The following is a 15,255-nucleotide window of genomic DNA, read 5'->3' on the forward strand; positions in this document are numbered from 1 at the left end:
AAAAAAAATAAAGAACTAGAGGAACTATGAGTCCCACAGTATTTTTTTAAGTGGCTCCATGCCCAGTACAAAGCCCAGTATAGGACGCAAGCTCATGACCCTGAGATCAAGACCCAAGCCGCAACCAAGAGTCAGAAGCCCAATGGACTGAGCCATCCAGGTGTCCCACGAGTCTCACAATATTAACAATAGTAACATTAATTAAATCTGTAATAAAGCTGTATTTCAAAAAAAAAACAGCAAAAATTACTTTCCTCTCCAACTTGTCCAGCAAGATTAGTTTTAGGTGACAGAAAAAATACAAATTTTCCTCCCAGATCTACTGCAATAGATGCCCTAGAATGCCTGCTATTATCAGGCTGAGTCATATAAAATTGGTGATATCCAACCATCATTTACCTCAAAACCTGAAAATTTCATCATTTTCCCAAGCAAAAAGAAAAAATGATAGAATTGGAAAACAACGAAATCTTCAAAATAATCTATTGCTCAGCACGTGTCATTTTCTGAAGCAGCACCACTGGATTGGGCATTAACGGTTTCCATTACAACTTAACATCTTCATGGTACCTAAAAGATGACAAGTGAATTGTCTCCAACATTTGGAAGGGCCTGACTGTATCTCCTCAATTCTTTTTTCCAACCCAGTATATTTACTGCCAATTCCCTCTCAGCTTCCTCCTTGCAGAATTAAGAGCCTTTTCCAAGAATACAAATGTGGCAGAGAGAACAGCTGAGGGCTGGAAGGCAAAAGGTGATAGTAAGAATACAAATCTCTAAGAGGGGACAGCCAAAGGGAAAGCATGTCAGAGTAAGAGAGGAACAAGAGGCAGGAGGAGGAAAGCAGAAGGGCTGCCTACTCACTAACCCAGTACTTAGTGCTGAGTATCACACCATACTGAGAAAATTAAACAGGTCCAAGCCCAGATGGAAAGACAGAAAAGTTTACTTCTAACATATTCAGTAACCCATCTATCTTAGGAGCTACCACAACCAGCACTCCCACCCCATCCCACCATTGCTATGACCACCCCCAACACTATGGATGTAATGCAGACATGCACAACAGTACTAGAACTAAAACTAATAGAATAGAGCCGTGGTGAATACCCTAAGTACAAAAATTTACCTGTTTACACAACATATTTTCTTCTGAGGTGGAGTGGAAATTGTTTAAATGATTTTACTTCATACTGAGAGACTCATTAAATGAGCAACCTACCTTAAGCTTTGTTTTATCTTGTTGCAAGAACAAGTAGCCAGCTGCAAAATAAACTTTTTGATCTCCTGTTAGGACCATTTATCTATTACACATTCCCTATTTTTGAAAATTAATTATCTGAAGAAAAGATGTAAGGTCAAAAGCTGCATCTGTTTGCAAAGTCCCAGTTGACATATGAGGCAGAAGCTACTGTTTTGTTCATATCCAATCAGAATTTCAAAACATGTAAGACTAGGAGAGGAAATGCATGGAGAGTAAACCTTACCATCAGAGGCACTCTTCACTGTTCTAGTATGGACTTTCCTTTTAAAACAAAGATAATAGGATCTAATGTGGACCACCATAATGTTGAAGATACATGTGTTAATGACGGCAATAGCTAAATGATAGTGCTAATAGCAACGAAGAAAGGAAATCATTATTATAATAATAGGTACAGCCAAAGATAAAGAGCTACTGAAAATATAGCAGCCTGGAATTAACAGACCAGTTGGAATTACACCACTCATTGTGAAAGGGAGTTAGAAAATGACATTATGTTAATACAGTGATCAAATAAGAGTGTGAACATAGTTAAGGAGTGCTACCTAAGGTATGTGAATATTATACATACATACATGTGTGGAAGCTACTAGGTAATAAATAACTAAGCAAAGTCACTCTATGAAGAGCCAGAGGCTGCCTAAGAACCAACTGGTCAACCTCACACAGAAGAGCCCCAGGCCACTGGTAATTATCACTGAGATCAGAGCAGGGTCTGCAGAACATCAGCAAGCAACAAAACAGGGAAGTTGACATAAAAGACAAAGGGAGCAGGTGTTACCTAATGCCTTAGAGTCCTATATAAAAAGACTGTATTTACAACTCAACACCAAAAAATAAATAATCCAATTAAAAAATGGGCAGAAGATATGAACAGACATTTTCCCAAAGAAGACATACAGTTGGCTAACAGATATGTAAAGATGCTTAATCATCAGGGAAATGCAAATCAAAGCCACAATGAGATATCACCACCATACATGTCAGAATGGCTAAAGTCAAAAACACAAAACACAATGAGTGTTGGTGAGGATGTGGAGAAAAAAGAACCCTTGTGCACTGTTGGTGGGAATACAAATTGGTGTAGCCACTGTGGATAACAGTATGGAGGCTCCCCAAAAAAAATTTTAAAAAGAATTACCATATGATCCAGTAAATGGGAACACCAATTTGAAAAGATATGTGCACCCCTATATTTACTGCTCATTATTTACAATGGCCAAGATATGGAAGCAATCCAAGGATCCACTGATAGATGAATAGGTAAAGAAAATGTGGTGTGTATACACACACACACACACACAGAGTGGATTATTACTCAGCCATAAAAAAAGGAATAAAATCTTGCCATTTGCAATAACATGGATGGAACTAGAGGGTATAATGTTAAGTGACGTAAGTCACTCAGATAAAGAAATACCACATGATTTCACTCAAATGTGGCATTTAAGAAACAAAACAAATGAACAATTAGAAAGAGACAAAAAAAAAAAAAAACCCAGACTATTAAATACAGAGAAGAAACTGGTAGTTACTAGAGGGGAAGCAGGTAGAGAGATAGGTGAAACAGGTGAAGGAGAGTAAGAGGACATTCATCTTGATTAGTACTGAGAAATGTATAGAATTGTTGAATCAATATATTGTATACCTGAAACTAATATAACACTATGTGCTAACTATATTTGAATAATAATTTTTTAGAGAGAAAGTGAAATTTAGTTAGAATAGTCATAAAATTAATAGAGAAATATTTTTTGAATTCCTATAAAAGGACAAAATGAACAGAGAAGTTGCAAGCAACCATCTTCCCCACACAGAATGGTTCAGTTTTGGAGTGAGCAAAAAACCCTAAAGCATAATTTTCAAATTTAGAAAATTTTCAAATTTAGAAATTACATCAATCTGATCTTGATTTTTGAGGTACAGATAGTATTTTTAAACAAGAGGACATAAAGTCAGAGAGTCAATGTGCATCTCTATTAGCAGACAGGTACCTACAAATTTGTTTTAGCATGAGAACAGTATACTTAGAAAAACCTATTTTGTCCAATTTATAACTGATGTAACCAAGTGTTACACAAACAAAGCAATACTGGCCTCAAAGAATGAGTTGGGAAATGTCCTTCCTTTTCCATTTTCTTAAGAGATTGTTAAGGCTTCTTTATACATTTGGTGGAATTTGCCAGTGGAGCCATCTGTGTCTGGGCTTTGCCTCGTGGGAATTTTTTAAATAATGGGTCACTTCAAAGTTTCTATTTCTTCTTGAGTAGTTTGGTACTCTATGTCTTCATAGGAATTTGTGCATTTCATCTAGGTTATCATAATTTGTTGACATAAAATTATTCATAATATGATCCTTTTTATTTCTCCAAGGTGGCTAGTGATGCTCGTTTAATTCCTGATTTCAGTAACTGAGTCTTTTCTCTTTTTCTACTGGTCAGACAGCTAATGGTTTGTCAATTTAGTTGACTTTTTTCAAGGGACTAATTTGGGGTTCATTGATATTCTCTGTTTTCTATTCTCTGTTTTATTTCCTTCTGCTCTAATCTTTATATTTCCTCCTTCTACTTGTTTTGGGTTTTATTTGCTCTTCTTTTTCTATTTCCTTAAAGTGGAGGGTTAAGTTATTGATTTGTGATCTCTCCTTTGTTTTGGGGGATCTTTCCCAGTTTGTGTTACAACTGACATATAGCATTGTGTTAGTTTAAGGTGTACAACATAATGATTTAACCTACACATATTGTGAATTGATTATGTTAACTTCCATCATCTCAGATAGATATAGAAAAAGGATTTTTTCCTTCTGATAAGACTCTTAATATTTACTCTTAACAATTTTCATATACCATACAGCAGTGTTAACTATGGTCATAGTGTACAATGTACCTGCAATACTTATAACTGGAAGTTTGTATATTTTGTACATTTTGACCACCTTCATCCAATTCCCTAACCCCTTCCCACCTCCCCACCTCCAATAATCACAAACTTAATCTCTGTTTCTATGAGCTTGGGTGTTTGGGTTTGGTTTATTGTTTTTTTCCTAGGTTCCACATATAAGTGAGAGCATACAGTATTTGTCTTTCTCTGATTTATTTCATGCAGCTTAACCCCTCAAGGTCCATCCATGTTGTTGCAAATGGCAGAACATCTTTCTTTTTATGGCTGAATAATTTTCCTATGTATCATAACTTCTTTATCCATTTATCCTGACTCACAGGCACTTAGGTTGTTTCCATGTCTTAGATATTGCATATAATGATGCTATGAACATCCTATTCCTTCAATATAGTGTTTTATTTTCTTTGGAATTGTTTCCTTTGGATATATTCACAGAAGTGGAATTGCTGGATCATATGGTAGTTCTATTTTAATTTTGGGGGAATCTCCAAACTGTTTTCCATAATGACTGTACCAATATACATTCTCACCAACAGTGTACATTTCCTTTTCTCCACATTCTTGCATTTATCTTTTTTTTTAATGTCAGCCATTCTAACAGACTTTTGTGATATTTGATTTGCACTTCCCTAATGATTTGTTATGCTAAGCACCTTTTCATGTGTCTGTTGGCCACTCACATCTTCTTTGGCAAAATGTTTATTCAGATCCTTTGCCTATTTTTAAAATTGGATTGTTTGCTTTTCCTATTGAGTTGTATGAGTTCTCTATATATTTTGGATATTAACCTCTTCTCAGATATATGGTTTGTAAATATATTTTTTCCATTCCATGGGTTGTCTTTTCATTTTACTGGCTTTTTTCTTTGGTTAATACAGGCATGCACATAAATTTCTAAGTACCAATTTCGTTCATCACATAAGTTTTAGTATGTTATGTTTTTGCTTTCATTCACCTCAAAATATGTTCTAATTTTCCTTGTTTCTTCTTTGACTCACTGGCTATTTAAAAGTGTGTTAATTTCCACATTTTGTGAATTTCTGAATTTCCTTCTACTATTGATTTCTATATCATTCCACTGTGATCATTCTACTTTGTATGATTTCTATACTTTTAAAATCATTGGGGTGCCTGGCTGGTTCAGTGGTTGAGTGTCTGCCTTTGGCTCAACTAGTGATCCTGGGGTCCTGCAATCGAGTCCCCACATCAGGGAGCCTGCTTCTCCCTCTGCCTATGTCTCTGCCTCTTGTGTCTCTCATGAATAAATAAAATCTTTTAAAAACTTAAAATTAAAATAAATAAAACCACTGAAACTTATTCCATGGCCTATTATACATTTATGGTCTAATATAGTCTGTTCTGAAGAATTTCTAAATGCAATTAAGAAAAATGTGTATTCTAAAAAAAAAAAAAAAAGAAAAATGTGTATTCTGCTCTGGTTAAGTACAGAGTTCTCTGAACGTCTGTTAGTTCTAGTTTGTTTTTAGTGTTGTTCAAATCTTCTACTTCCTTGCTGAACTTCTGCCTGGTTTCAATCCATTATTCAAAGTGGGATATTAAAATTTCCAACTGTTATTATTGAATTTTCTATTTCTCCCTTCAATTCTGTCAGTTTTTGCTTCATATATTTTGGAATCAGATGTTATGTGTGTATATATCTGTAATTGTAATGTCTTCCTGGTAAACTGACCTTTCTATCCATACATAATGACTTTCTTTATCCTTTATAATAATGTTTTACCTCAAGTCAATTTCTCCAACATTGGGATAGCCACTCCAGTTCTTTCAGGCTTATTATCCTTTTACTTTCAAACTATTTGTGTTTAAATATAAAGTGGGTCTGTAATCATGATTATTCATTCTGCAAATCTCTGCCTTTTTATTGGAGTGTTTAGTCCATTTATACCTAATTACTGGTAAAATTTAAATCTGCCATTTGATTATGTTTTCTAAATATCTTATACCTTTTTGTTCCTATATTCCTCCATTACTGCCTTCTTTTATGTTAAATATTTTATTATAACATCTTACTCCCCCTATTGTCTCTTTCACTATATATTTTTTAAGTTATTTTCTTAGTGGTTTATGCTATCTTTTATATTTACCTATGTAATTACCTTTAATGATACTTTTTATTTCTTCTATGTAGTTGAGCTATTGTTTACATTTCTTTTTGTTACAACTAAAAAGATTCCCTTTGCTTTTTTTTTTGGGTAAGGAAGTCTGCTAGTGACAAATTATCTGTTTTTACTGAGAGGTCTTAATTTTTCTTTGATGGATAGTTTTGCTGTATATAGAATTCTTGATTGGTCTTTTTTTTTTCAGCACTTTGAAGATGTCATCCTACTACCTTCTGCTTCCATGATTTCAGAAGAAAAGCTAGTTGTTAATCTTATTGAGGATCCCTTATACGCCATTATTCACTTCTCTCTAGCTACTTTATTTTTTCTGACAGCTTGACTGAGTGTAGATCTCTGTGTCTATCCTATTTGGAATGCACTGACATTCATGGATATGCAGGGTAATGTTTTAAATGAAATTTGGCAAGTTTTGGGACATTGTTTCTTCAAGTATTCTGTTTCTTTCTCTCTCTTCCTTCTGGGACTTCCATTATGCAAAAAAAAAAAAAAAAATTCTAGAATTTCAATTGATTAACTTCCAAGCTCACTAATTCTTTGTTCTGCCAGTTTAAGTCTATTGTTGAACCCATCTAGTCATTTTTTATTCATTTCAATCATTGTACTTTCCAACTCTAGAATTTCTGTTTTTTCCTTTGTTGTAATTTCTCTCTCTTTATTGATATTCCCTATTAGGTAAGACATCATTTTCATTCTTTCCTTTAATTCTTTAGGTATGAATTCCTTTCACTCCTTAAACACATTGAAAATCACTGATTTAAAATGTTTATCTAATAAATCCAATATGTGGACTTTCTCAGGGACACATTTTGCTTTTTTCCCTGTGTATGGACTACATTTTCCTGTTTTGTTGCATTGTGTGTTGAAAACTAGATTTCAAATAACATGGCAACTATGAAAATCATATTCTACTCTCCATAAAGGTTGTTACTGTTTGTTGTTTTTGTTAATGATAATGCTCTTTGACTATTCCTTGGAATAATTCTATAAAGTCTGTTTATCATATATAGCTGCTTAAGTCTCTGCTCAGTTTGCTTTAGCGGTCAGCTGATGATAAAACAGAAATGTTCTTAAATGCTTTGAACCAGTATGTTTCACAACTTTTGCTGAGGAGCTGTTTGTGTGTGTTCACACATGCTTTCTATGCTCTGATATGCAGTTTACAACTCTGCCTTAGCCTTTTCTTCCTGTTTTTGTAGAGCTTCAGTGTCATCCAGAGGGATATATTTGGCTTTTTCAAGTCTTTCTTGGCCACATGTATAAAACTGCACATGTACACATTCCAAAAGATACATCAAAGCTTTTCAAATCCCATGGATATCTCCTATCCCAATTATTCCTTTAAGTTTTTTGGTCAAGCCCTTGTTAATCCTAACTGGTTTAGTCACCTCAGGCACCTGCAATGTTAAACAACTGCTGCTGATTGTTTTTTAACAAATAGCCTAAGGCTGTTCACACAGAATGAGTTCTGAGTCAGGTAAAATAAAAACAAGCTCTGAGAATGGAGGTTTTCAGTAGCTGCCAGACAGGTCCTAAAATGACAGTTTTCTGAAAATGGGTATTTTGAAAACTTCAGATTCCATTCTGACCCTTCCACTAGCTTTTAGTTTTCAAGGCTTATGCCTAGAAAGAGGTAATGAGAGTAAGTTTAAATGCCACAAAATGCCACAAAAAGTTACTGCCACAAAGTTCCAAAACCAGACAAAGACCTCATCAAAAAAGAGAATTACAAACCAATATCCCTTATGAACATGATGCCAAAATTCTCACCAAGATGCTAGCCAATAGGATCCAACGGTATATTAAAAGGATTATTCACCATGGCCAAGTGGGATTTATTGCTGGACTGCAAGAATGGTTCAACATTCGCAAATCAATCAGCATCATACATCATATCAATAAAAGAAAGGATAAGAACCATATGATCCTTTCAATTGATACAGTAAAAGCCTTTGACAAAATGTAGCATCTTTACTTGATTAAAACCCTCCACAGTGTAGGGATAGAGGGAACATACCTGAACATCATAAAAGCTATCTGTGAAAAGCCCACAGTGAATATCATTCTCAGTGGGAAAAATTGAGAGTTTTTCCCGCTAAGGTCAGGAACACGACAGGGATGCCCACTCTCACCACTGTTGTTCAACACAATACTAGAAGTCCTAGCCTCAGCAATCAGACAACAAAAAGAAATAAAAAGCATTTAAATTGACAAAGGAGAAGTCAAACTTTCACTCTTCACAGATGACATGATACTTTATGTGGAAAATTCAAAAGATTCCACCCCAAAATTGTTAGAACTCATACAGGAATTCAGCAAATTGGCAGGATACCAAAATCAATGCACAGAAATCATGTGAATTTCTATACACTAACAATGAGACTTAACAAAGAAAAGTTAAGGGATCCCTGGGTGGCGCAGCGGTTTAGCGCCTGCCTTTGGCCCAGGGCGCGATCCTGGAGACCCGGGATCGAATCCCACGTCGGGCTCCCGGTGCATGGAGCCTGCTTCTCCCTCTGCCTATGTCTCTGCCTCTCTCTCTCTCTCTCTCTGTGTGTGTGACTATCATAAATAAATAAAAATTTAAAAAAAAAGAAAGAAAGAAAAGTTAAGGAATGGATCCCATTTACAATTGCACCCGAAACCATTAGATGCCTAGGAATAAACATAACCAAAAAGGTAAAGGATCTATAATCTAAAAACTACAGAATACTTATGAAGGAAATTGAGGAAGACACAAAGAAAAAGGAAAACCATTCCATGCTCATGGATTGGAAGAATAAATATTGTGAAAATGTCTATGCTACCCAGAGCATTCTACACATTCAATGCAATCCTTATCAAATACCATTGACACTTTTCATAGAGCTGAAACAAATAATCCTAAAATTTGTATGGAACCACAAAAGACCCCAAATAGAGGAATGTTGAAAAAGAAAACAAAAGCTGGTGGCATTACAATGCCAGATTTCAAGCTATATTACAAAGCTGTAATCATCAAGATAGTATGGTACTGGCACAAAAAGAGACACACAGATCACTGGAACAGGATAGAGAACCTAGAAATGGACCCTCAACTCTATAGCCAACTAATTTTTGACAAAGCAGGAAAGAATATCCAATGCAAAAAGGACAGCCTCTTCAATAAATGGTGTTGGGAAAATCAGACAGCCACATGCAGAAGAAACTGGGCTATTTTTTTTACACCATACACAAAGATAAACTCAAAATGGACAAAAAACCTAAATGTGAGACAGGAATCCATCAAAATCCTAGAGGAGAGAAGCAACTTCTTGTTAGACATATCTCTAAAGGCAAGGGAAACAAAAGCAAAAATGAACTTGCAACTTCATCAAGATGAAAAGCTTTTAGAAAAGTCAACAAAACTGAAAGGCAACCTACAGAATGGGAGAAGATATTTGCAAATGACATATCAGATAAAGGGCTAGTATCCAAGATCTATAAAGCACTTATCAAACTCAACACCCAAAAAATGAATAATTCAGTCAAGAAATGGGCAGAAGACATAAACAGACATTTCTCCAAAGACAACATACAACTGGCCAACAGACACATAAAAAATGCTCCACATCACCTGCCATCAGGGAAATACAAATCAAAACCACAATGAGATACCACTACACCAGTGAGAATGGCTAAAATTAACAAGTCAGAAAACCACAATTGTTGGCAAGGATGAGGAGAAAGGGGAACCCTCTTACACTATTCATGGAAATGCAAGCTGGTACAGCCACTCTGGAAAACAGTGTGGAGGTTCCTTAAGAAGTTAAAAATAGAGCTACCCTACAACCCAGCAATTGCACTATTAGGTATTTATCCAAAAGACACAAATGTAGTGATCCAAAGGGGCACCTGCACCCCAATGTTCATAGCAGCAATGTCCATAATAACCAAACTGTGGAAAGACTCAAGATATCCATCAACAGATGAATGGATAAAGAAGATGTAGTACATATACATAATGGAATATTACTCAACCATCAGAAAGGATGAGTACTTACCATTTACATTGACATGGGTGGAACTGAAGAGTATTACGCTGAGTGAAATAAGTCAATCAGAGAAAGACAATTATCATATGGTTTCACTCATATGTGGAGTATAAAAAAACAGCACAGAGAATCATAGGGGAAGGGAGGGAAAACAGAATGGCAAGAAATTAGAGAGGGAGACAAATCATGAGAGCCTCTTAACTCTGGGAAACAAACTAAGGGTTGCCGGAGGGGAAGTTGGTGGGGGGATGGGGTAATTGGGTGATGAGTGTTAAAGAGGGCACATGATGTGACGAGCACTGGGTGTTATACGCAACTGATAAATTATTGAATGCTACATCTGAAACCCATGATGTACTATATGTTGGCTAATTGAACTTAAAAAAAAGAGTGACAAAAGTAAATGCCACAAAGTTCACTATTCTGAAAGTCAGTGTTTTTTCTTGAATAAATGCTTCTTGAATTGCCAAAACTCTTGGATTCAATTCCGAAGTTCTAAAATAGTTTATTTTGACAGTATTTGCCTCAGTGAAATTTTGTACTCACTGTTATTTTGGAGAAGATTTATAGAAAGTCCTTACTCTAACATTCCAGATGTGGTTCTAAGATAAATATTTTTTTAAAAAAATATATGAATGTCAAAATTTTAAAGTAAGACATGATCAGTAACAATGCTGTGCCATGCCATACTAGAGACTGTCACCAAAGGAAAAATCAATAACACCGATCCTGTCTTTTTAAAAATTTGGTATTTTGCTCATGAATTTTTGCACTTATTATTTTTTAAATTTCATTAAAATATCATTTATTTTTATTGCTCAGTTTTCTGATACTCCTTTACATTCCACACCTGAGGCAAGTGTCTGACTAGCCTCTCTCTAATCTCAACCATAAAGAAAGGTCATTTCCAGATCACATTGTCCAAACTGAGATATTAGCTCTAATTCACTTTTATATTTCATTACAATATCTTGGTCTGTTGTCAAAATGATAATCCCAAAATCCGCAGAAAAATTTCAGTGTGAAGTTTAGGGGTAGAGCACAAAGTAGTTATTTTAAACTAACTTAAGTCTTCTAGTAGAGGCATATTAGCTCTCAGCATAAAGCTCATTAGTAGTTGCCAGTTAAACTAAAACAACGTGGATTTTTTAAAAAGAAATACTTGTTGGAGTCTGTAGAATTTATATGTAAAGTTTGGTATGTCTGCCATACAAATTTCCTAAGATATTAATGCAACACTAACAGAAAAGCATCAGGCTTACAAATATTAATTTCAACCGAAGTATTCTTTTACATGATTTCAGTTCTTAAATTGTCATCTCCAGAAAAGAATTGATAGAAATATAAGAATTAGGTACCAAAAAAAAAAATGTGTTTGGTTTAGTACGTGGCAACATTTCCAACCTAAGACAACTGTTGTGGAGAAAGACTACCTGTCTTGAGAAGCTATTTTGAGTGAGTAGTTTCAAAGAGCTTAATACAAAGATAATTCTAGATGATTTGAAATTACTTCTCCTATACTGGGATCAAACAAAGATAGTATTCATATTAGGTTTTTGGATTAGTACTCTACAGTAATTGTCTGGTGAAGTGTGGAAATTTAACTTCCCTATTAAGTGTTCATTATTTGCTTCTGCTGTTTTATTGTCATTTTTTGTAATCCACAGCTCTATACTCCATGCTTTTACCACTGCACTTCTGTAACGCATTTAAAATCACTGTACCAATATTAGCCTGTTTCTGCACAAATTTATTTCCCTTATTATAGTCTTTATAGAAGCTAATACACCATGTTGGCTTTTCATTTCTGCTGGTGAGTCAAAGTTCCCAAAGTCAATATCCACTTGTCATTAATGCTGGCTTAGCCCTAACCACATACACCACTGACTTACCTTTAATGGCCGTATGTAAACAGTGTATGTTTTGGTTACTAGCTATAGGGCAGCTTCTGGGCATATGGGAGCCTCATCAGCCAAAGAGCAATTCTCCCTCCTCAAAACCTAACTAAATCCAGATGCCTTTAAGCCACAGGGTTCTCTCCAGCTCAGTTTCACCTCAGAAGTTGCTCTAGATTCTCAACATTTCCACATTCCCTAAGAAACAGTAGTATGGTTCCCATTGTCAATATCCTTAGCGCAGTTCTATTTGTTCCTAGGGGACTGCAGGGAACCTAGGCAGAAAAGCAACTTTCCTACTGGCCCCTTTCTTATAACAAAAGCAATAGGAACCATCAATGAAGACAAACAATGTCCCTCCAACTCCCAGTTCATGTAATGGTGTAGACTGGATTCCATGTCCCTAAGAGGCTCAGCTGCAACCAGTCCCAAGCCACCACACCACCCAGAGTCCCAAGAGCAACACCATCACTTGCCTGACACAGCCTCAGGTTGCTACAGAGGAATGACCTAGGGTAGGCCCAAGAAACCACCACTGCATAATTACAGAGGTAGGCTGCTGTCGTGGGGAAGCGCTGGCCATCAGGATTAGCATCCCTCACAACTGCCTGCACCACCAGACTCCCTGCTGCTCCTCCCATGTGCCAGTAGAGCTTTGGTCTAAGGGCCCTACGCTACCTGTTCCCCAATGAGCAAAATGCTCCTCCCCAGATATCCATCCATATGGCTCATTCTTCCATCTCCTTTAGGGTTCCACTCAATGTCCCCTCTCAGAAACACCTTCCCTGACCACCCTTCCTTTTTTTTTTTTTTTCTTTTTTTCCTGACCACCCTTCTTGACACAGCAATTTCTTGCCATATATTCCTTCTAGGATCTACTTTTCTCTGCAGCACTATCCCTACCTGATATACTGAATATTTATTTAAATTTATCCATTGTACTCTGAGTTCCTCAGGGGCACAGTTTTCCTGTTTTGTTCACTGCTCTGTAATACCTAATGCCTAGAACAGCTTCTGGCACAAATAGACTAGACTCTAGAGCATGTAGTGGAGGCTTAAAGAAAAACAAAGCTGGACACTAAGAGTAGTAGAGACAGAATTTATTCAGTACACCCTGCAAAAGAGGAAAGAGACTTCAGTATAGAACTTACCTTCAATCCATGTAGAGGTAACTGGGTGTCTTAAAAAAAGAATGGGGGAAAAAGGAGGGGGAACAAGTCAAGGAGGTGGGTAGGGTGGCTGCTCAATGTCAGGACAATTAGGCCATCTGAGCCTGCTAACTGGCACTGCCAAAGTCAGGCTCCCCCAGAGACTGGGAGACCAAGGCCCTATCCTCCCCTAATGATTACGATCGATTCAAAGGAAAGGCTTTCAGATCTTTGGGAAAGACACTCCTGACCTGTAGGAGATACATCCCCATCTCAGAGGGACAGAGAAAGGATGATTTTAAGTTTTTCTAATAACCACTCAATGAAAGGGAAGTCAGGGGCCCACAATCAAGTGTTGCCCGATACAAAGGGTAAATCCTTTTGGCAGCCTTGGGCTTTTCCAGACAGGAACTCAAGGAGGGCTGGGTCATCCCAGAAACATGCCTGAGGCTGCTAGAAGCCATTTTAGACTTTGTCAAGTGTCTTAGTGTATGTATTGGGGGTGGGGGGGTGTGGTAGGGAAAAGTGTAGTAAAAGTTGCAGTTCTTACAGGCTGAGGCTGAGGTCAAGAGGAGTCCTCCCAGTCCTCCCAAACCACTAAGGTTTGGTCAAGGAGAGAGAGTCCGTTTGGGGGAGTGAGGGATGGTTGGATGGATGGGTATAAGGGTTGGTGAGAAAGGGATGAAGATGATAAGATCTGAAGGCATCTGAATTCAGATAGGAAGTAGAAATCGTGTCGAAGGAAAAGGGACAATCCTCCCCTCCTCTCAACAAGCCCCTTTCGAACATTCCTGCAGTGGACACAATCAGGCTAACAGGTCAAGTCAACAGTTCATAACAGAGTCCCTCCTGACATGCACTTGTTTGTCACAGAATATTTTCCAGCCCTAAGTTTGCCCTCTGTTTAAAATTCATATTAGAGACAGATCCTAACGAGTTTACAAAAAGATCTCCTAATGGAGCTGATGTTATCTGTTCTTATTAACTTTTTATTAACGAAGCCTCCTTTGGTAGTTAATTTTTTCTTCTCTCCCCCTCAGCAGCCCGCCTCTGAGATGTGGAAGGGCTTTAACCCACTTTCCTCCCTTCCCCTCCCCCTGGCTTTTCTCCACCTCCGACTTACACCCAGGTCCAAAAAAAGCCCCATTTGTGCAAAATCACAAGGCAAAGAGTTGGTTCTCCAGGTAACCACCTGATCTCAGTAGCTCCACACAGCCCTAGGTTATAGCACTTTGCTCTTTTTCAGTAGGTCAACTACACCATTGGCCAGATTTCAAATTTTGTCTTTTCAGAAGACTGGGGATGTTAAAAGGAGAAAAAGCATTTTTACAAGTTAACTTAACATTCAAAAATAATTGAGAGCCAGAAGAGATTCCAAGTTTGCAGAGCATTACATTTATATGATGGGAGGCAGGGGGGTGGAGAGAGTGTCATCCTTATTTTTAAAAAATCTAAAATGCAAACACAAAATTAGGTATGACCATGTGAACTCATTGCTAGTGGCTTTCCAGGGGCTCAGAAGAAACCTGTGTGAGGGGCCCTGAAGTTTAAGATTCATTAGCTTCCCAGTAAATCCGCCTCTGCTGGGAGAAATAAAAGACTAGAGCGGTTTATACCGCAGCATTAAAATCTCTAGAAAACCGCTAAGCTTAACAGCATTCTATTACATCAATCCTCTAGATGCTATTCTTATCTCTCTTTCACAAACCTCCATCCCTGCCGTTCCCTCTAATTTGGCAGCCACAATTCATTATAAAAGTCCATGTGCCGGCCTGGGGTTGTGCATCCTTCCCCTATTTGGGCTCTAACAATCTAGTACTGTGTCAATTATGTAATAGCCAAAACACAGAGTTGAACAGAGTATGAAAAAGCATAGTTCTTACATAAGCCTTCATA

At 37.0% G+C, this 15,255-nt stretch overlaps 1 protein-coding gene across 7 annotated transcripts in view; it reads right to left on the reverse strand.

Moving 5' to 3' along the window:
* Positions 1–15,255, reverse strand: part of MTUS2 (microtubule associated scaffold protein 2) — a 589,535-nt gene that overhangs the window by 572,250 nt on the left and 2,030 nt on the right. The window lies entirely within an intron of this gene.

Source organism: Canis lupus, chromosome 25 (genome assembly GCF_011100685.1).
Source record: "Canis lupus familiaris isolate Mischka breed German Shepherd chromosome 25, alternate assembly UU_Cfam_GSD_1.0, whole genome shotgun sequence".
NCBI classification, from domain to species: Eukaryota; Metazoa; Chordata; class Mammalia; order Carnivora; family Canidae; genus Canis; species Canis lupus.